This window comes from Rattus norvegicus, chromosome 2, assembly GCF_021556685.1.
Source record: "Rattus norvegicus strain SHRSP/BbbUtx chromosome 2, alternate assembly SHRSP_T2T, whole genome shotgun sequence".
Lineage (NCBI taxonomy): Eukaryota > Metazoa > Chordata > Mammalia > Rodentia > Muridae > Rattus > Rattus norvegicus.
The window spans coordinates 237,521,480-237,544,454 of record NC_141535.1 but is presented as its reverse complement, the minus strand read 5'-3'; the positions used below and the strand labels follow the sequence as shown (position 1 = coordinate 237,544,454).

The 22,975-nt window shown below is 46.4% G+C and overlaps 1 long non-coding RNA gene across 1 annotated transcript; it reads right to left on the bottom strand.

Annotated features, from left to right (window-relative positions):
* Nucleotides 1-20,294: 20,294 nt before the first annotated feature.
* LOC147996606 (uncharacterized) lies at nt 20,295-22,317 on the bottom strand. Its single transcript, XR_015677119.1, has 2 exons — nt 22,209-22,317; nt 20,295-20,418 (listed from the first exon to the last, which is right to left on the bottom strand). It is a non-coding gene; the product is annotated as an uncharacterized LOC147996606 (long non-coding RNA).
* Between the last annotated feature and the right edge of the window lie 658 nt (nt 22,318-22,975).

Sequence of the window (22,975 nt, the reverse complement as noted above, 5' to 3'; positions counted from 1 at the left end):
CTGCTAGGCACAGTGAGGGATATGAAAAGGCCATGAGGCCAACTCTTTTAAAAGGGTGTTAATTGGATTTTCCCCATATAAAACCCCCCATAGCATTTTATTTCCTGGCTTCGTTTCTCACAGTCAACTTCATTTGCCCATTTAATGCAATTTGCTTCTCATGATAAGATTCTATTAAGTGATTATTAAGACATTCTGAGTTCCTTCAGCCAAGTCCGCCTATAATCATTACCTACCTCCTGGGGGTGATGCGAGGTGTAATTAACTAAAGCTCACTAGCACCTCGCAGCATCCAGAACTACAAACAGAGACCATTTGACACAGCAACCCTCCAGCTCCTGAACTCACTCAGGCAGCAGGCATGGTGCAGCCTGTTCACATTTGCATAAGTCCCAAAGATCCATGCTGGATGAGAGTCAAGGTTGAGCGGATTGTGTGAAAACAGCACACTGGAAATTGCCTGTCTTTATTTATATCAAATGGTATCCCTAAGGGTTGATCGCTTTTAGTTTGGAAACCATATTATTTAATAGTCCTAATCTTAGTTAATGTTAATTAAAGAAACACACACAAAACTTCCACTGATAATTGAAATATGCTGAAGCTTCTGGCACTGCCCTCAAGCCTTTCATTCTCGGCGTCCCCCAAACTCCTCATGGATGTGAATCACGAGACTGGGATCCAAAGCTGGGTGATGTTGAGAAACAGAGTGAAGGGGCCTTGGCAGGGAATTAAACCAACCAACTCCACAGAATAGTAAGGGATGGCTTCTCACACCTACCTCAAAACCTACCTAAGAACTAAGATATAGAAATACAGAGGGGTAGAAATGGAGACACTGAGCTAGCAACAAGGGAAGTGGGAGAAGGAGGGAGGGAAGGAGGGAGGGAGAGAAAGAGAGAGAAAGAGAGAGAGAGTCCAAGCAGCTTAAATACTTTGCTAATGAAACTGCTCAAGTTAACCACAAGCTTCAGGCCCCTGGTGTGTGTGTGCGCTCTCATAGTGAGCTGGTTTAAAGTCCGGGGAAGATGAGAGGCATTTAATTAGGAAAGGGAGGTGAACTGTTTCAGTAGACACACAGACAACAGCGAGAAAGACACGGATGGTGTCCTTATAATAAGGGATCAGGCAGAGAAACTGAGAAAAGAAGCAAGAATTCATGGAGCGTTTCGGTGCGGGAACATTTAGGAAGGAGGCAAATAGCTCTACAAACCCCAGCGGCCCTCGAGGGTTTCTCTGCAGTGCAGCAGGATACAATAATTTATTTTCAGAATGGCTCTTTCACATCAGGAAAAGTTTACTACATGACCAGTGGGCAGGGAGATAGGTCGTAGGAAACTGTTCCCATCAAAAGACGTTTCTAGAAGTTTAATCAGCGCTTAAAGTGATGCCTTGGTAGTAAGATGAAGTAAGCAAATTCCAAGCCCACATAAAAGTACTTTTTAGCGATTTAAGGTGTGTTTAGATGGAGCTGATGACTTTGAAAGACAGTGAGCTTCCTAACACTTCGAGGTTCTTAAGCAAGGCACTAATGCCCGACTATGGGACCACTGTGTAAAGACTTCGAGAGTCTGCCTGAGGGCTGAAATCCAACCTCTCGTCACATTTCATACAGCTTGAGAGCTAAAATTCTTTTTTCCTTTCTAAATGTAAATTGCCAAATGAGGAAAAAGAAAGCCATTCACTGACTCAGTTTTGACTCAACCTACAAAAAGCCTAAAATGTCCTGGCCCTTGGCAGCAGAGGAAGCTTCCGGGCTGTGACTGTGTTTCCCAGCTCTGAGGAGCACAACTTGTTTTCCCAGGAGGCCTTTATCAAAACGAATCTGAGTGGAAACCACCTCACAGCGGCCAGAGAACATGGTTCCTAATGAGACTGGCCTCTCTGGAAATGAACCCGGACTCAGTGCCTGGTGAACATTTGGAGGTCACATGTCATATCAGATGTCCTTTATTTCTTCCTTCCTTCCTGATTTGTGTTTTCTACATTCAGATTTCATCCACTAGTGAGGAGAAAGACGACTCTAGGACCTTTACCCAACAGAGCACAGAAACAGGGCACATTTGGCTTACCTCCACATCACTAGGACTTCCCCAAGGCATCCCATAAATTAGATGTGGAAGAGGCAATGGGTGTGGTTTCTTATCAATGGGTGTAAAGCCCAGAGGCCATTATGTAATGTTAACTCAAACAAAAACAAACAAACAAACATTAGGAAGATCAAAGCATTCAAATATATACATATATATATAATGAATATATATATACACATACACACATATATACATATATATGTATATATATGCACACATACATTCCTCTGTCTTTGTTGTCTGTTTACATGTGTTTGTTTATGTGTGGAGGAAATTCTTAGAGAAATGCTGTTGCCATCTGCTCTACCTTTGCTGAGAAATTACGAGGCTTTAGGCTAAAAGCATGCTGGGTCCAAGAAGAAACAGCTGGGTTTTCACGGTCAGAAGTGTGTTTACAGTTTCAGTAATGTTCCTGTGACCCCCAGACTCCCTGAGAAGAAACAAAGAGAAGTCATTAGTTACATCTCTGGATGCTGCGATAAACCACCTTGACAGGGTCTTAACAAGGAAGCCGCCACGGTCAATCTTGCCAAGTTGATGGGATGTCATGGAAACAGCTCTCCGGTGAGTCCAGTGAGCAGTTAGTTACCTCGGTTTGGTTCATGGGTGCTGGTTGATAAAGTCTTCCTCCTTTAAGTTGCTTTTATGAAGTGTTTCGCCCAGTGATAGATAAGTAACTAACACAGAAGGCTCACAGTTTGGGGGCACAGTCCATCATGGCGGCGGCGCTGTGAGTCAGCAGCGTCCGCATTCAGAGATAATTGAATAGATGGTGTTTCGTCTGAGACCCGGGCCACCGGGTGGTGCTGCCCGCATCTGTGGTGAGTCTCCCGATTTTAATGAACTTAACCTAAGCTAGAAAAACCTCTCGCATAGCCAGAGTCTAGTGTCATTTCTGGTTCCAGATCCTGTCGATTTGATAATCAATTTTCACGCACGGGGTGGCTGAGACACAACCCTGACTCAGCGTAGAGTGTCAAGCCCTACTGCGTGGAGCTCAAGAGAACAGTGATCTTCAGACGGTTCCATGATCTCTAAACACAAATACATGTTTCAAATCTCTTCTTGTACCTGCGACGTGCTTTTATTATAAGACTATCAGTATAAGGGGAGTTTACTGTTCAGGACTAGGTCAAAGAAAAGATACTTGAAATACACTCGTTAAATTAGACCATGAACAAATGGGCAAAATTATATAACAGAGTCAGCAACAACAGTCTACCCGGCTGTGTACACACAGAATAATGTGGCCCTGAGCACAAATTTAATCCAAGCAACTTATATGAATTAGATTAAATTAAATTAAGTTAGAATTCAAAGACCGTAGCTTGGGCTAAAAGACAACAATAGTCAGCAAATACCCTTATAATACGTTTTTTTAAAAAACCCAAATTCTACTTAGTTTTTTAAAATATGTATATATGAGTGACTGGACACTTTCTGATATCAGTGTGCCTAGACATGGGCCACTAGCTCTAGTATTAACAACACACAGCACGTGACCTTAGACACCCCATATTTTAAGTAATTTTAATTATGCCTGGGAATTGTGTGTGTGTGCGCTCTCACACATGATCGCACACACAAGCCATACAGCCGCCTGCATAACACTGTGATGTTTACTAGTGTCTCCTACTTTGTTGTGTTTCAAATGACAGAGGCACAAGGCAAAGCTGAACCCACAAGAGCCACACTAATACCACCAGGCCCGAGTACATTCTAAACCTCTGTCATTCATAACTTGCAAGCAAGAGAGGGTGGAACTCCTGTCACATTTACCAAACATTCATTTGGCAACCCCAATTACTCTTGAAAGCACAGCTTTCATAGACACCGAGGGTGCCTTCCTTCACTAGCATGGTTTACACGTGTATTTGGTGTGTGTGTGTATATGTGTGTGTGTGTGTGTGTGTGTGCACACGCGTGCAGTGTGCATGTGGTACAGCACTGTCAAACTATCGGGAGTGACGAATTATGACCAGGAGCCTTTACAAAGGACTTCACTTTGCCCCCAGCCTTCTTGCCCCTCTCTTCATCCCAGATTTCCCTGTTCCCACACTTTCTTCCCGTGAATAAACTCAAAGTCGACATGTAAGAATGACAGTCAGGAGAGCCACATTCTCTCTGCCTGCTTTCCCCCGCTCTCCCTCTCTTCCTCCACAGCCTGTTCCACAATTAGAATTCAGCTCAGAAAGAAATGGCTGACACTCAGCAGATGGCTGCAGGCAGTCCCCTCATGAAACCTGGACACCCACTTCAGTCCTCAGCTGAGGGAGTCGGGAGTGACAGCCATATGTTGGGAGTGCCACTGCAGCCAGCAGAAGACAGGCTTTGTTCTTTTGATGGGTTTGTTTTGAAAGGGGGACATAAATAATACAGGGCTGCTACTCGCTCCCCTGCAGCCTGAGCAGAGTTTGTTGGCAGCGTTTGTAGGGGCTCCGAGCACTCCGGCTGTTCCTTCAGTGTGCCGGGTGTGAGGGCTGGGCTTGGCCAGCAGATAGATTAAGTGCACTTAATTGCCAACACTAAATAATAATAAATAATAAATGGTCCCTTTTCCTATTTAATTAGCAGAAAGCTTTTCACTGAAACGATCATGTTTCTCTTTAAAAAAAAAATAAAAGCTGGTTTTGGACACTCAAAAGGCTTCTTGCCAAGATTGCAATGATGGGTGAGCCTCCCTGCTGGCTACTGAGTCTACTGGCAAGGGGGGGGGGTGATAGGGGTGTGCGCAAATGGGCTAGGACCAGGGTCAGGATGTCCTCGGAGCCCTTTTAGGTCTGCCCCACCATCAGTCAGCTGACCTTGCTTCGTACAGCAGCTCTGCGTCCTCTGGAAAGGAATTCATTTCAAGTGTGAAGGAACCCCAAGACTCCCAGGAAAGCAACAGAGCTACACTGACCTCCATCCACCCCTAGAGACATCTTAAGTCCCCTACACTGACCTCCATCCACCCCTAGAGACATCTTAAGTCCCCTACACTGACCTCCATCCACCCCTAGAGACATCTTAAGTCCCCTACACTGACCTCCATCCACCCCTAGAGACATCTTAAGTCCCCTACACTGACCTCCATCCACCCCTAGAGACATCTTAAGTCCCCATGATTTCTGCTGGAGCATCCAGAGTGACTCAGTGGATGACTGTTCCTTGGGCTAGAGACTTTCCTTATAGTATAAGATGTGTTTTAGGCATGTGTATGTGTATGCGGGCACACGTGTGTATGCATGTACATGTGCCTGTTTAAAAAGGATTAAAAATAAGAATCTAGTCATAGAACTTACACCATTGGAGTGAAACCCAGAGGCTGAGGAATGGCTCAGTTGGTAAAGGGCAGTTCCTCAGCACCTGTACAAAAGCTGGGTAGCTGGGGACGGTGGTGTGTGCCTGGAACCAGTGCTAGGCGGCTGCAGCAGGCAGAACACAGGAGCTCAGGGAGCAGCACAGCTGACTCCAAGAGCTCCAGGCTCAGTGAGAGACCCTCACTCAAAAATAAGATAGACCATGATTGAGAAAGACACTCGTGTCAACTTCTAATTGCATACACATGTGTGCACATACATGAGTACATCCAGAAACATACATATGCACACATGTACATACATAACATAAGCATATATACATAAATAGACAGATACATACATAGAGACAGATAAACACACAATACATTAATACATACACACATATACATTTACACAAACACACACATACACACACACACACACACACACACACGAGTCTAGACCCAGATGCGGTAGTTCACAATTGTAATCACAGCTCTCAGGATTGCAACCCTATCATAAAATGCATACACACTCCAGGAAGAATATGGTAAGTGTGAGCATAGCCTGGACTACATACAGAGACATACACACACATACATACACATACCATACATACATATACATAGACACATACATACAGGACAGACAGACACACATACATACATGAATATATGCAGATAGACACATGTACACATGTACACACACACACACACACACACACACACACAAATCTAGACCCAGATGCGGTAGTTCACAATTGTAATTACAGCTCTCAGGACTGCAACCCTATCTCCCAGTGCATACACATTCCAGGAAGATTATGGTAAGTGTGAGCACAGCCTGGGCTACACTGTGGGACCATGTGTGTGAAATCAAAACACAATGAGCTCTGAATGCAAACCATGGGATGTGGGTGACAATGGTGTCGCTAAACAGTCTCACTGACTGTAACACAGCCCCTCTGATGAGCATGATGATCATGGGAAACTGCTGTGTGCATCCAGGGGAGGGGCCTGGTGGGAAGAAGCAGGACGAGACATTTGTCTAGGTGGCTCCAGGTCACAGACTGGCAGCAGGAGGGAACTGTAAGCCATGCACCATGCACCATGAGCATAGTAACTTCTGTCTGAAAAGAAACCATAGGTACCGCATGCCAGGCGATGTTTGGAGGGTTTTATGTGTATTGACTCACATCCAGCCACTGTGTTAACTATCAGCTATTACTAAACCTTTATGCAGAAAAGGAATCACTCATGCAGATGGTTTGTTTTTAGTGTGCACAGTGCAGAGATACACGATAGAGCACAAACACAATACTGTCCTACTCAAGATACTGTATATCAGGATCACATGGACTAGAGGTGCAGCACCCTCAGGAGACTGAGGTTTCGGTGTGACCCCGGCCTTCCTAAGTTAGGTGATGCAGGCTTGCTGGTGCCTGCCCCAGAGTAGGCTGCTCACAGCTGCTTCGGGTCAGGACATTTTGTGAATCTGAGCTAAGAATGACTTCGTGTCAAGAGGCTAAGGATCTGTCCTCCAAGGCAGGGGTCCTTCTGTGAGTACACAGTGGACACGGGTCCTGGAGGGTCACAGGGTCTGTGCTATAGCACCACTGGTAGGACCACAGTGTTACTCTGACCTCTGAGGTGAATGAGAGCCACATTTCGTGCTCTCATGAGAGCCATATCTCTAGGGGAGGGGCCAGAGAAAGAGCTCTGGGGTAGTTCAGACACCCCACTTGGAGTACACTGACTCTTTTCCATCTCCAGCAGAACACACAGTAAACGTGCCTCTAGTAAAAAGAGGGAAACTCTATAGCAAGATAAACCAGAGGATGCTTGTCATGTATTGCACTCCTGACACCTGCCCTCAGTGAGCCTGTAATCTAGGACATCAGGGGCCACAGTGCCCCCAGATGTTGGGGAGCAAGGGAGGAGTAGACAGGTCTTATCCATTCCAGGTATCTAGAAAAACTCAGATTATCAGTTCAGATGTGACCTGATGCTCTGTGACCTGATACTCCGTTAGCCACTGCTCCATTAGCACAGAGGAAGGGAGCCCAGGGCAGCAGGATCTGCCACCAGAAGACTCCACCTCATCTCCAAGCTCCTTTGATGCAGCTAACCCTATTACTGCTTCCTCCACCCTCCCTCCCCACTGACAGTCACCCTTTCAGAACATGGCTGAGTGTGGTTGACCCATAAACCATCATTTCCTGCAGGAATCCCCTTCCCCCCATATAGTATGTACAGCCCTCTCCAGAAAGACCCCAGATTCCTTCCCTAGCTGCATCCTGTGCACCCAAAATGCATCCTATGCTCTCCTAAAGAGAGCGCAGACTCCTTCAGCTGTGGCTCAAGATCTTGGCTTTAGGGTGGGGGTAGGGTTCTCATGTAGCCCAGGCTATACCCACTATGTAGCTGAGGATAGCCTTGAACTTTCTGGTCCTCCTGCCTCTATTGCCCCAGAGTTACAAGCATGTGCCCGATTTACTTGGGGGACCAAACCCACAGCTCCCAGCATATTGGATAAGCCCTCTACTGACTGAGCTGATTCCTCAAGCTTCTTCCCTATTTTTTTTTTTTTTCAGTTTTCCAGTGTTCCCTGGTTCTTCCTAGCCACAAGGAGCCTGCTCAAATATCCCCTTATCTTGTAAACTCAGTTAGTTTAACTCTATAAACCTCCTACTCCCCCCTTTGAATCCCCTCGTTAGTAATGCCTTCCTGGCGAATGTCCCACACGGGACAGTGAGCTAACCATTACAATACGAAACGATTTGGAATGTCCAGGCAGGATAAACCATGTAGGTACCATGAAGAAAATCCGTCTGATTTTCACGCAGTGTTTAAGTTATGCAGAGTAGTATGGAATCCTGTTCACGACGCCTGCCGAAGTTACAAGAAGCCAGACAGCGCACGTGATGTCTCTGGATTCTTTCACGACCCGCCTGCACAGAGCACACACCTTGCACTGCTGTTAGCACCATCTTGTTTGTATACAGTGTTTGGTGACTGTAACGAGATCTTCACCAATCGCTTTTTCAGCTGCCTGTTGGGTTCTTAAGCAACATCATCCACAATCTGCTTACGTGAAAGCTCCCACCACCCACAGCTCTGGTTCAATAAAAGGAAAACCTTTAAAACCCTAGGACAAAGCGCAAGTGTTAGAGCGTGCATGAAGCCCTGTTTAGAGTCCTAGCGTGAACCAGGCATGGTGATATAGCCAGTCCTTGGAGGCCAAGGAGGGAAGATCCAAAGTTCAAGGCCATCTTCAGCTGTGTAGCAGGTCTGAGGCCTGTCTGAAATACATGAGTCCCTGCGTAAAACAAACAATAAAACTACAACAACCAGTTGTACCAAGTGCCTTTCACATTTAGAATTTTTGGGGATGTTCATTTTCAATATTCTGAGCTTCAGGTTGTTCACACACCTAATCCTGCCTAATGCTGTTTCTACATCCAGCTAATAATTCGTTCTGGATGCTTAACAATGAAACAGAGTCTGATTTTTCATCCAGCTACTCGGAGAGCAAAATGCTCTCACAAAAGACCAGATATGTGTCCTTATCCTTATTTGACTGTTCCCACAGCAGGGAAGTTCTTGCCTGAAGCTCTAGCCAGGTCTCCCGCTCCTGTAATACAGGATACCCCAGTGAGGTCTCTAATGGAAGTCAGGTGATCCCCACGGTGCTCTGTGATCAAAATCAACTCAGGTAAAACAGGGAGGCCTCCTGAGCTGGGAGGGAAAACAGGTTTGGTTCACTCTGGGTATTTTTCACTTTCTCAGTAGGCTCTGAAAGTGATTATCTTAGCAACCCGGGAACAGCTCTGCAGAGGAATGCGATCCGTGTAAAGCCCAAGGGCACTGCAGGTTACCCTAACCAGATACAAGCCCCACAGTAGGAAGGCCAACTGGGACGCCTCCCCTGCCAAGGGAGGCGTAGGGATCCAGCACAGCAAGGGGGATGTCAACGCTTGGCTGGAGGGCTGGCGGCTGCCATTTGAACTAATGCTTTTGAAAATCTCCTGCTGGGGAGAAATGGGGGAAGCGCTAATGGATGTAATGAACCAAGCCTCCCAGGGAAGCCACAGAGAATTCCATCAGCCAGTCATTTAAAACTAGAGCGAGGAAACTGCTATGGTAGGGGAGACAGCAGCAGTGTCAGCCCAGCCTCAGGAGTGGCCTGAATCCAAGAGTCTGGCCCTCAGCACCTTAGTCCTGTGCTGCCCTAGCACAGGTAGCTGAGGTGTGTGTGTGTATGCATGTGTGTGTGTGTGTGTGTGTGTGTGTGTTGTTTATGAGGATTTTCGTGGTTGCAAATGTGTGTTTGTGTGTGTGCTTGTGTGTTTGTGTATTTGTGTGTGCTTGTGTGTGTGTGCTTGTGTGTTTGTGTGTGCTTGTGTGTGTGCTTGTGTATTTGTGTGTGCTTGTGTGTGCTTGTGTTTGTGTGTGCCTATGTGTATGCGTGTGTGTGTTATTTATGAAGATTTGCATGTGTGGGCAAATGTGTTTATGTGTGTGTGCCTGTGTGTATGCTTGTGTATGTGTTTGTGTGTGTGTTATTTATGAAGATTTGCATGTGTGTTTGTGTTTGTGTAAGTGTGTTTATGAAGATTTGCGTGGGTGCAAATGTGTGTGGAAGAATCAACCTGTCCCTAGGTCTGGGGTTCAACAGGGGAAAGGGATCATGTGATCTAGGTAAGGACAGGGAGGTATGGTGTGCTGGCTGGGTTCTGTCAACTTGAAGCAGTTAGGATCATTTTTGAATTGGGAACCTCAACTGAGAAAACACCTTTATAAGACTGGCCTGGAGGCCAGCCTTTGGGACACGTTCTTGATTGACCTAGCCCACTGTGGGCAGTGCATCTCTAGAAAAGGGATCCAGGGTTCCATAAGAAAGTAGGCTGAACAAGAACAGCTGTGAGGAGTAAGCCGTTAGCAGTGTTCCTTCACAGCCTCTAGGTCAGCCTCCGCCTCCCTTTCTGCTCGGCCTTCCCTTCAGGATGGACTTAAGCTGCAAGCTGGAATGAATCCTTTACTCTCTAGGTTGATTTTGGTCACGGTGTTTATCACGGAAATAGAGAGTAGCCTGAAGCACATGGTTTAGCGTTTCTTCATTTATCCACTGAGCCCCTCTGGGGTACACCCACTCTTCAGTCACCTTCCAGTTGAAAGGTCCCTTTCATTTTTAACCCTACCAGCTTGCACCCATGAGCTGCAGAAGCCCAGTTTTCTCGATTTTGTTTCAGTTGGGCTCCCCATTAGATTCTGCAGGTTAATAGGCTGATCGCCTCACCCTCTCTCACACCAAGAAGCAGCCCTTACGTTACCACGATGTAAAAGGTCATCTGAGTCCTGACACATTAACTACATCTTCTCGTAGGAACAGTCTTGGTTCTTTATTTACCCTGGCATTTATTCTCTCTGATCCCTTTAAGGGGAGGCTGGTGTTTGGAGGAGAAGTGCCAAGTGCTTCACGGCATCTCCTTAAGATGGTTTGAAACCACAATACAGCTCCAAGCTACAAGAAGTGTGGACACCACCAAGGCCACACCAGCACTCAGTGTTGCCACACAGCTCAAAAGCAGCAGAAAAAGAAATCAAATCAGGGTAGATTCACTACTGTAAATTTCTCATTTGTCAAAAATATGAATTCCAAGTTGGCAGGAAAAAAAAGGCCGTTGAGCTAGACAAATATGATTTCTGTTTGACAGGATGGTGGGTAAAATAACTCACATCAAAAGCTAACTAACTTGGCATTCGGTAAATATTTTTGATAGATTCTGTTGGATGGACTACCGTTCAGATATTTCTTGGTCTGTAAGGCTTTTGGGTGGCTTTTCAAGTCCTTTTTGAAACATGATGGGGCATATGAAATTTAAAAAGACTATGTCTTAGTTACTTTTCTATTGCTTAACAGCATGGCAATACAGCTTATTAGAAGGAAGGGTTTACTTGGGCTTCCACTTCTAGATGGCAGGGTTGGAGCAGGAAGCTGAGAGCTAAGTCTTCAAACTGCAAGCAAGAAGCATAGAATGCGGGGTTGGGGATTTAGCTCAGTGGTAGAGCGCTTGCCAAGCAAGTGCAAGGCCCTGGGTTCGGTCCCCAGCTCCGGAAAAAAGAAAAAAAAAAAAAGGAGGAGAGAATGCAAACTCAAATTGGCCGAACCTTAAAGCTCTCAAAGTCCACACCTCGTGATATTCACTCTCCAGCAGGGCCATACCCTCTAAGTATCTCCTAACAGCACTGCAAACTGGGGTCCAAGTATTCAAACGCTGGGGACTGCCTGCTGCAACATCTTCAGTAGAACTCTTTCGCCATCTAGTGGCCAAATTAAAGCCCTTCTCCTTACCATAGCTCCTGCTTCCAGGTCCTTCCTTGATTGCCGCAAAGAGAACAAAGCCATTTTAGCTTTTCCTCCGCAAGAATGCGGCAAACTGCCAGGGCTGGGAGGACCACATGTTTAATTCATGTCCTTGGAAGCTCTGCTGGGTGAACAAATACAGCGTCGCTTCCTATGGCGGAGGCCTTGGTGCAGTGGGCATGTGGTTACAAAGTGGTTCCTGACGGTGAGAACGCCCAGCAAGGTGCCCTGATAAATGTAACCCCAAGGAGATGTGTTTGGGTTACTCCCTGTGAGCTAATCTGTTACACGCTGGTCTTTAATGCTTTCAGCTGCTCCCAGTTAATACTCATTAAGCATGCATGTAGTGCTTGCCCCTCTCCAGACATCTGAAGTAGAGAGGGGTGAGAGGGTCCCCTTGGGTCTCCTGCTGATCTGGAGCAATCTTTCAAACTACAGCGGTCCCTATAGGGTCGTTTCTCTGGCGGTCCCATCAGAGTAGAAACTATTCCTAGACTTCACCTGAACTTCAAATTTCACCCATCTGAGCGGGGGTGGGGGCTGGGGGTGGGGGGAATGAGGAACGGGCATTTATTTTACACCTCCCGGGTATTTGTTGAATGTTACCACAGCTCATCTCCTGAGTCTTTATGATGCAGATCTCGGTGAGTGACAGCTGTCCTCTTGGATGGAATGTTCCACACTCTCCACTACCGGCTACTCTATCCAGTAAGGTCCGTTCACACTGTCATCCAGATGTCCATTGTATAGGCAAGGAAAACAAGGATTAACACTCAGGGAGGTGACTCCCCAAGCATTCCAGTGGCAAGTGGTGGAGTTATAATAAAACAAAGATGGCGACCGTGGTCCTTGTCTAACCATCATCCACCGTTTGAGGGAGTCTGGGGATTTGCTTTTATAGTCTCGACGGGGTGACCATTTCTTCATTAATTTTGTTTTTTACCACAAACATTATTGAAAACCATTTATTGCTTGTGATTTAAATAGCAATGTGAGGTTTTCTTTTTCTTCCCTGCCGAGCCAGACAGTGTAGTCAGCAAGTGGAGGAAGCAGTGGGCAGGCACTCAGAAGGGCCAGACTCTGTTTAATATGACCTACACCAAGCTACAGAGCAGGGAAATCACAACGGTGCACACCCCATTCTTCTAGAGGGGACTCCTGCCCTCCGAGAAAGGGCAAGGGGAGAGACTTTCTCTTTTTAAACAAGACTTGTCTGACCTTTACCTGTGTGTACATGTGAATGTGTGCACGTGTGTTAAAGTGTCCCAGGGCACGGGATGGATCTCCTGCTGCTGGAGTTACAAGTGTTGTGTTTGTAAGTTGCCCAGGTGGTTACAGGGAACTGTACCCTGGCTCTCGGGAAGCACTGTGTATACTCTTAACTACCAGCCACCTTCTCAAGTCCTGATTTTGATTTGGGGTATGTTTCGGTGTCTCTTACCTTGAGTCTATCCAGATAAAATAATCAGGTGAGGATATTCTTGCTTAATAAGTAGGAGTCGTTAACAAGGTTACCAGATGAGCCTATTGCCTTATTGCTTTAATTAAAAATAATTATTCTTTGACATTTTCATACATGCACACCTACATACACATACATACACATGTATACATACACTCATACATATATACACACATACATACATGTATACAAACACATATACATACACATACATATATACACACATACAGACAGACACATATACATACACACATACATATACATACATACACATATACATACACTCATACGTATACACACATACATATACATACATGCACACATACATACATACATACATACATACATACATACTCACATACATAGAGACACACACATATATGTCACCTGCCCCCATTCTCCTTTATTCTCTCCTTCCCACTCCCTCTGGAACCCTTTCCCTAACATATCTCCTCCCTATTTTCACATCCTTAAAAAAATAGTCCATTGACATTAATCAGGTTGCTTGCCTGTACATGAGTGTGGGGCTATTTATCGGATTGTGGACAACTCATTAGTGACAATCCCTCTGAAGAAACACTTGTCCTACCTCCCGGGTATCCTGTAGCTGCCATTAGCTCCCAAGCTGAGGGTGGAGCCTCATAGCTTCTTCCCCTATGCATGCTGGGATTTGGGGTTCAGTCTTGGGCAGCAACCACAGCTTCTGTGAGCTCGTGTGTACAATGGCCATGCCATGTCCAGAATCGCACTTCTCCTCCCATCCCCAGCTCTCACATTCTTTCTGCCTCCCTCTTCAGCAATGTTTTCTGAGCCATGACAGGGTTTTAATGTAGAGGTCATATTTAGGGCCAAACCTCAACATTTAGTCTCAGCGTTAACTACTGTTTCCTGCAAAAGAAGCTTCTTTCTTTCTTTTCTCTACCAAGGTAGAGAGCAGCACTCCTGGGAAGCCGGCCTCAGATCCAACCAGAAAGAGGTTGATTATCCCCCTACCATTCATGCCCTCATTGCCCTGGGCACACTGGTGGGTTAGTGTTGTGGCATGCGAGGCCCTCGGCTGGATAAGACCATCCCTGGCTTTACTCCACTAGTCGCAAGCAAGACAACAACAAAACTCTGTTAGCTGGGAGGAAGCACCCAAGGAAGCTCCACCTCGATTTTTCCTGAGTCCTACAACCAAAGGTGTCATGTCTCCAGTACCGTGGTCTCACCATCTGGTTATGGTGGACAACCAGGAGCAATGGCCGCAGCCTGCATTATTCTGGGGCCTCTGGGGCCTCTCTGACAAACAATTCGTATGGCGGTGCCCTGTATAGCCTGGGTTTTCATTTCATGATCCATGGCTCCCGGGTAGCATGACTACCATGAAAAGTATCTCCACTCGAACTCCCCTTAAAAGTCTGGATTTTAAATCAGCTCGCATGGTGGTGGATTCTGTAAGGCCTTTCTTATATCCTCAGATTTGGGAAATTCACCCTCATCCCCTCCTCTCTCACCCCCACCGAATCCCTTTTAAATTCCTTCTGCCTTTAAATTCCTCCTCATTTTCACCTCACATGCATTTTACTATCCCCTTCCTCCTACCACTCTCTTCCCCTTCCGCCTCTCAGGGCCCCTTTTAGTTTCCTGGCCTCTAAAGACACCACAAATTAAACACACAAATCTACACATTTGAAGCTAAACATGCATTTGAAATAAAGACTTGTGTTGCTCGTCTTTCTGGGCCTGGGTTATTAATATATTTTTTAAAAGACAAGAGCCTTACTATGTAGCCAAGGTTGGCCACGAACTCAGAGCAATCCTCCTGCTTTAGCTTTCCAAGTACTGTTTGTTATTGTAGGCATGTGCTACCACATTTGGAAGATTTTTAAAATAAAAAAAGGCTTATTTTGTATTTGTGCATGTTTTGCCTGCCTGTATATATATCGCACGCACGTAGTGCCTGTCAGGCTAGAAGAAGGCATTTGATCTACTCTGAACTGGATTTACAGAGGGATGTGAGACGCCAGGTGGGTGCTAGGAATAAATTCTGGGTCCTTTGTAGAAACAGCAATGCTCTCTCTTAACCTCCTAACCTCCTAACCAGCTCTACCTGGCTGACTTTTAAAAAATCTGCCTATCTGTCTGTCTGTCCACATATGTATGTATGTATGTATGTATGTATGTATGTATGTATGTATGTATGTATGTATCTATCTATCTATCTATCTCTATCTATCTATCTATCTATCTATCTATCTATCTATCTATCTATGATCTACCTACCTACCTGTCTATCTAGTTTTTGAGGGACCTGACCTGATCTTGGTACTGAACCCTATTTCGTTCCCAGGGGATACATCGCTTTAGGGTAGTGTGGCGAATCCACTGCATCCTGCGTGCCTTCAAATCGCTGAGCATCCAGCATCAGGAGCTCCCATGTCGGTAAGGCTGAGTCCACGGTCTACAGGACAGCGACTGATTAGCCATGCTTTCCGTAGGCAGGGGTAGGGAAGCACACAGAGCAAGAGCCAGGCAGTTGTTAGCACTGCACAACGAGAAAAACAACAACAAACAACAACAACACAAACCACTGCTAACTGCGAAACCCCAGAGCTGCTTAAAATGGCAGCAGGTACCAGAATCCAGTCCTCCTCCCTACCCAACTCTACCAAGTGACCTTTATCCCGTGTGACCAGGTCAGTTGCTTAGAAGATGGTTTCTGAGAAAGATATGACCACAGCTGACCGGCGGAAGCGGGAAGGGAGGAGTGTGGGAGGTGGGAGGACCTCGGGGAGAGGAGCACAGAAGAACAAGGAGACCAGCCCTCCTGGCCCCACGGGGAGCTCATAAATGGACAGTGATGGCCCAAGCCCTCTGAAATGGCACGGGCACACGGGCAGAGAGCCTGGCTGTCAAACTCCTTACCCAGATGTTGTGAAGGAGCTGCACTCCCTGGCTGGTAGCAGCACCCAGCCCATTAGGCTTCCCTGACTGGACAGCGAGGGCCCTGCTGGCTTTCTCACAGGGCTCCCTGGAGCCTCTTCCCTAAGCAGATGCCTGGGTTTACACCTGGGTCCCACCAAATGTTCCCACAGAGGCTCCTTGTCTAAGGGAGGGACATCCACCCTTATCCATCAGAGATGCTGCACTGTGCACACGTGGACCTTTCTTATCTGTCAGCCTCCACACCATGGAGGATGCTGTCTGGCAGCCAGAGCCTGCATTCCCAATGCTCCTTTGATTTTTCAAGGGAAGAAAGTATAACCTTAAGTGAAAACAAATATTATGTATCTGTGTCTGCCATGGGATCTAAGTACAGGTCAGGGGACAGCCTACTGGGTTTGGTCACAGGGTCAAACTCAGAATGATAGACGTGCGTGGCCCTGAGCCATCTTGCCGATCTAAACCTCTTTAAAGCCCTAGTAGATGAGGGCGCAACTGCCGTGCTGTGAAGCAAGCTCCAAGCTCTATTACAGCGAAAGTTCGGGTCTGTCCACCAGATGTTTTTGGGTTCCGTCCCAGGCAGGGAGCTGGGCGGAGAGGGATGAGGAGTGACCGGTCCCATTCAGAGCAGCAAGAGAAAGCCTTTGTCTTCAGAGTTTGTTTTTCTGGAGCATTTCACCTTACAGACAGTCCCTCTCTACTGCAGAAGCTTCCTGCCCTTTGCATAATGAGTTCAATGCTAGGCTGGGCTATACCGTGAGAACCCCTCTCCCCACCCTTTGGAAACAACTAATCAATCAGATGTGATTTATCTCTCTGCCATCCCAGAACCTCGCCCACCAGTCTAAACACCCACCAGCTACCCATGTAAAACTCTCCCAAGTCGGCTGCCCAGCAGGTTAAAATGGAGACTGGCTATTCCCTCTCTCAGTGGATGACCTTTCAAATAACAACAGGTTCCTTTTAACACCTTATCTCTAGATCTAATTGGCTCACCACGTGATGGGCAGACAGATTGAGTTTTTTAGTATCCTGTCAGGACCCTGATTCTTTAAGTCATTCAACGATTGTGAAGAATTCAGATTATTTTGTTAGTGTAATTAATGGTACAAAGTAATGGGTTTTATTATGACATTCACATACACGCAAATGATGTGCTTTGATCATATTAGCTCCTCCATTATCTTCTTGTTGCCCCTTTCTGCTCCTCCCTAGATAGCAAGCAGTGGCTCTCAGTTTTATTTTTAAATATTAACTTTGTTACTATTGTAATGCATTTGTGTGTGTGTGTGTGTGTGTGTGTGTGTGTGTGTGTGTGTGTGAAGTGTGACGTGTCTGCCATACATCCATGTGTAGGACAGAGGACAGCTGTGTGGAGTGGGTTCTCTCCTTCCATCTATACATGGCTTCTGGAGACCTAATTCAGGTCATTAGGCTTGCATAGGATGGGCTCTTCTCCATCTCACCAGCTCTCCACACTGCTAGCACCCTTTTATTTTGTCATCTCCGCCACCTGTCCTCACCCTCCTCAACCTCCTCCTCACCCTCCTCCTCTTCACCCTCCTCCTCAACCTCCTCCTCCTCAACCTCCTCCTCCTCAACCTCCTCCTCAACCTCCTCCTCCTCAACCTCCTCCTCCTTAACCTCCTCCTCAACCTCCTTCTCAACCTCCTCCTCCTCAACCTCCTCCTCCTCAACCTCCTCCTCAACCTCCTCCTCACCCTCCTCCTCTTCACCCTCCTCCTCACCCTCCTCCTCCTTAACCTCCTCCTAGTCCTCTCATATATGTCAGCAAACACATAAAGCCTGTATTTAGGGGATTGGTTTATTTCACTTAACGCGACGATCTATCGGCATTCCTGAATACCGTATGATTTCTCAATCTCTTGTAGCTAAGTAAAACCCCATTGCTTAGCTCTGCCACACACTCGTAGCCCACCGATGGGCACTGTGAGCAATGCCTCTGTAATCATGAGCACAGAAGTGTCTTCACAGTAAACTTACTCTCCTGGAAATGGTGTGGTCGGATCATACAAACTATATTTTTAGTGTTTTGAGGCGCCTCCGTACTGCTCTTCCTAGAGGCTGCCCGAATTATGCTGTATTCTCCCCAGCAGTGGAGCCCTTTACCCCCATCCTTGCCAGTAACTTCTGTCTTTCTGTCTTCTGTGTTTCCATGCTGTGCCTGTGAGTCTGTCTGTGCACGTGCACATGTGCTTTCCTGATGCCATGCTGAGTTTCTCTACATTAAAACCATCTTTAGAACCATAGGGTTTTTCTGCATTTTTGACAAGGTATAAATACACCCCCTACTACCCTCAGACAATTATGTGAAAATCTATGTATGCATTGACCAGAGGTTCCCACAGGTTTTTAACAGATATACAAAAATTACAAATGGTACAGGCGGTGTGTCATTAGTAAATGCTGGGCTCTGTGTGACACAAGGTCATTTCCTTTGCAAGAGGAGGGTTGGTGCAGCAGTGGTATCGGGGCAATGGGAGTGCTGCCCAGTGTCCAGGGTGAAAGCTGACCTATGGAGGGCTAGCATACACTCTGATCTGGTGACCAGGCTTTAGTCCTCTTCCTGCTCTTTGCCTGCCCAATCCGGTAGGAATCAGCTTCTGCAGGCTCCCAGGAAGGGAGTAGGACAAGAGGTTACCAGTTCCTATTGTCAGTCCACGTGGGAGTTCTGTGTCCACGGCCCATAGCAGTCCAGAGAGAAGCCACTTCCTCCTAGGTAGAAACCGGTCCAGAAAACTCCAAGCACAAAGAGATAGATATCTGAGAAGCAGCCACATCGGTAGAAAAAGGTAATACAAGAAAGGAGAATAGTCTGTCCATCCCCAGGGACTTACTCGTCGTCTCGGAAACCCAGCGAGGGTTGTCTAGCATGGACATGACTTGTGACTTTTCGTGGAATGGCAGAGGAACATAACTGCACGGAGCACGTCTGCCCTCCCCTTGACACCAGCATGACAAGATCGCTTGCCCCAGTACCTGAGTTCAGCGTTACCATAGCTTTTAGTGACTGCACCCGCTCACAGGCCTCGCCCAGGTGAGTTACATTCACAGTTACCTAAGCTGTTATATATAATTATATCAACAAGAAATGAGGTCCAACTCATATACAAAGCTACAGCCAAGGACCAAAGGCAGCTTCTGCTGTATCATGAAGATCTCACTGTTCAACGCAGATATAGGGAAAATTCGTGAATTACTGCAATCTCTGGGTTCAGTGTTCAGGAAGCATGCTTTTTTGCTTGATATTCCTTGTTGTGTTTGATAATTTATTATTATTATTATTATTATTAATATCATTGCCATTATTATTATCACCTCTTATTGGATTCTCTGCAGCGTGTGGGCTTTGGGAAACCACACGTCTGCTTGCTATATCCTTTGCAAGTGCTGGGAATTTGCACGTCTTGCATCTAGGAGAAACTCCACAGCCTGTAAACCCAAGTGCACAGATAGCTGAAGTGCTCTATTGTGTGGCCCTGATTCAACAGCTGTCTGGATCTTGCTGGAGCAGGGTGAGCCTTATTTCTGAGATCAGAAAGGATGATCCAAAGGGTCACCCTATGCTCCACCTAGCAGAACCTAGGAGGCAGCTGCGGCTTCGATCAGAGTCAGACCAGATAGGCGAATAAAAATAGAAAGGGCAAAGAAACCACGCTGCTTTGATCAACTACATCGGTGATCTCTGAGGCTCAGGGTCCACATCTTAACCACGGCCACGGTCATGCCAACCTTTCTAGCAGTGATGGCAAACCCCTGAGAATCTGCCTCCTGCAAAGGACCTCCTTCAGTGCTGCCTCAAAGAGAAGAGGGAACACCACACAGCACGGCCAGCAGAGCGCTCGGTTCCTGTCTTGTTGGTGGGGAATGTCAGCAGACAGCAATGTGGCTGTGGTATTTATCCCCGTTCAAACAGTAGCTCTGTGTGTTGACTGTCTCAGCCAGCCCCAGGAGGGACATACAGGTCACTGAAGGATGTTCCTGCAGGCAGAACTTTCCCCCAAAGCATCTCCATCAAGATGAGGGGAACGCATCTAAAGACACCCTTTTGGAGCAGCCCCCTGTTCACAGCAGTGCTATCAACACAAGCCAAGACTCGGAAATCCTTAAGAACCCACGGGTGGATGAATTCACAGGACAAGCATGGCACAGGCAGATGTCTTTATTTGGACGTGAAATGCATCCCCGGGCTCCTGTGTTTGCATATTTCCTCCTCAGCAGGTGGTGCTGTCTGTCCGGGCATTGTGGGACCTTTGCAACTGTGGCCTGCCTGGAAGAAGGGGAAGTTCCTGAGGGTAGGCCTTGAAGTTGATTCCACTTACGGTTCTGGCCTCTGCTCTCTACACTTCTTGGCCCACCAGCATGGCAACCGAGTGTCCCGTATGCTCCCACCAACAAGGACAGAGGGACTTCAGATGCCGCGGCTTCCACACCATTGTGAGCCAAATGAACCCCTCCTCCTTGAAGATGCTCCTGTCTCAGGGAGGGGAAAACTAAGATGCATGGGGAAGGACACAGAGATAGATAGCTAGGTGACAGACGACAGACGGACAGATGTGATTGATAGACTCAGCACTACGGAAGGAGTCACCCATTTGGACGTTTGACACAGCACAGATGAACCTGTAATACTTTATGCTAAGTAGAGTAGAACAGACTAGAACAAAAAATGCTGCATAGCTTGTAGAATCTGTAAAAAAAAACTAATATATTAAAACAGAGAGCACAGTGGTGACGAGGATGAAGAACGGAGTTTGCTCAAGGGGGCAAACTTGCAATGAGGTCCAACGGATGATTCTAGAAAACTACAGTTGCTAATACTAATATTGAAAACTTGCTAACACAATAATTTCAGTTGTTAAATGTGTGTGTGTGTATGTGTGTGTAGACAATGGAAACGTAAGTGCTTAGTATATTAACTTGATTGCCTATTATAATAATTTTCTATGTATGAACAAAGCAGTCTATTCATACCTCAGTTATATATGATAAAAATCAAGTCAAAATAAAACAACCACATTTGGAATTTAGAAGACCCAATACATATGCATGTATATATACTTATGGGAGTCTATAGGTGTGACTGGTAGTTAGGGCATGGATTCAGAAATGATCCCTTTGTGTTCAGCCTGCCTCTGCCATGTTCCAGCTGTGCGGTCCTGAGTGAACTAATCAACACCTCTGACCGTTTAACCTACCCATCATGAAACTGGCCTAATAGGGTTATTGTGAGTACAAGTGAATAAACGAGTGTGTGTGTGCACGCCTGTGTATGCACACACACGCACATACACAGACACACCGGTGTGTGTGTGTCTCTATGGTTCCAACAATTCCTTATGTATTAAGCAGTATGTCAGAGTTGGCTCTTAGCATAAAGTAAGGTCAGTAAACGCTTATGCTTCGTGCGTATTAGTAAGAAGAAAAAGATAGAGACGCCTTAGAATCTTACCCCGAAACGTGAATAATTTAGAGTTAAAACAAATATTAAGGAAGGTGCAGTCACTTAATTATTCAGGGACGACTCTTCTCTAGGAAAAGCAATCCAAAACAGGCCCCAGAAAAACTGTCACCTTGGCTGAGGACATTCGGGGTGGCTCTTGGCTGGGTGAGGATCAAAGCGCAGCTCCAGGGCTCTAAGCTCACAGAGAACAGCAGGGGAGGCAAGGGCATGTTACATTGTCGTTAATTAATTTCTCAAGGGCTGCAGTAATCAGGGGCCTCATTAGTGTGCTTAAGCCTGCCTGTCATTTAGAGACTATGCTGTAAGTGTGTTCGCAGTGCACTTAGGGATCCGAAAACTCCTTCAGTGTTTAGTGGGGAGAGAGAACCCACAGCCTGTCTCTGAGGAAGAGGAAAAACCCACACGGCTCCTTTAATCACAACAAAGAGTGACTAATCCAGCCGCAGCACAGGCTCCCTGTGGCGTCTTAAAATATTATCATTTGAACCTGCTCGTTCTCTCCTCCTGTATAATATTTAAAGACGCCACACTTTATACATATTTATATGGCTCCCATCAGGGAGCCTAATTCTGAAGGGCAAATTGGAGGGGCTTACCCTGAGGCCCTAAGACATGCGCAGAAGACAGCAAGACGACCATTCCATCCTTTCTGGAGGCCCAGTACTGTGGCAGACTGCGAGCTGAGGGCTGGCTAGAGGCATCTGTAATCCTTCACCGCCAGCCTCGGGATTACATGTGTCGTCTTTCATTCTAGGGTTGACCTGGCTGAAATTTCAGGCTCTGAATTAGCTCCCTTTTCACTGTCATCAGCATGTTTCAGACTCTTAAGATGTTGCAAACGCCAGAGCCATGCGATAGCTACTAAGAAGAGCGGCATATAGACTAGAACCAGCGTAAGAGAGAGATGTATGTTGTGGGCGCCGAAGTTGAAGAGAGAGCACTAACTATCTTAACCCCCTGCTACTGAAGCCCCAGACACCAGATGTGGAACTTTCAGGATGGAGCTAGTCCTGCTAGGTTTTGGTCTTACTTTGGTCCAGTGTTTCCTCATGGTGTCCCCATTCTGTAATGGTAATGCAATTATGTGGCATTGTGTGTGGAAGAACGTTCTTCGGGTTTTATTGTTTTTTAAAGATTGCCTTGAGTCTCAGAGGAGACTTTGGGCTTTGGACTTTCCAATAGTTGTTAAGACAGAGAGAGACTAAGGGGACTTTCGCATTCTGCATCATCAAAAGGCCACGGTGGATTTGAATGAGGAATGGCCCCAGTAGGCTCATGTATTTGCATACTTGATCTTAGTTGACGGCTCTGTTTGTAGAGATTGTGGAACTTTGAGGGTTCCTCGCAGGAGGAAGTAGCTTTT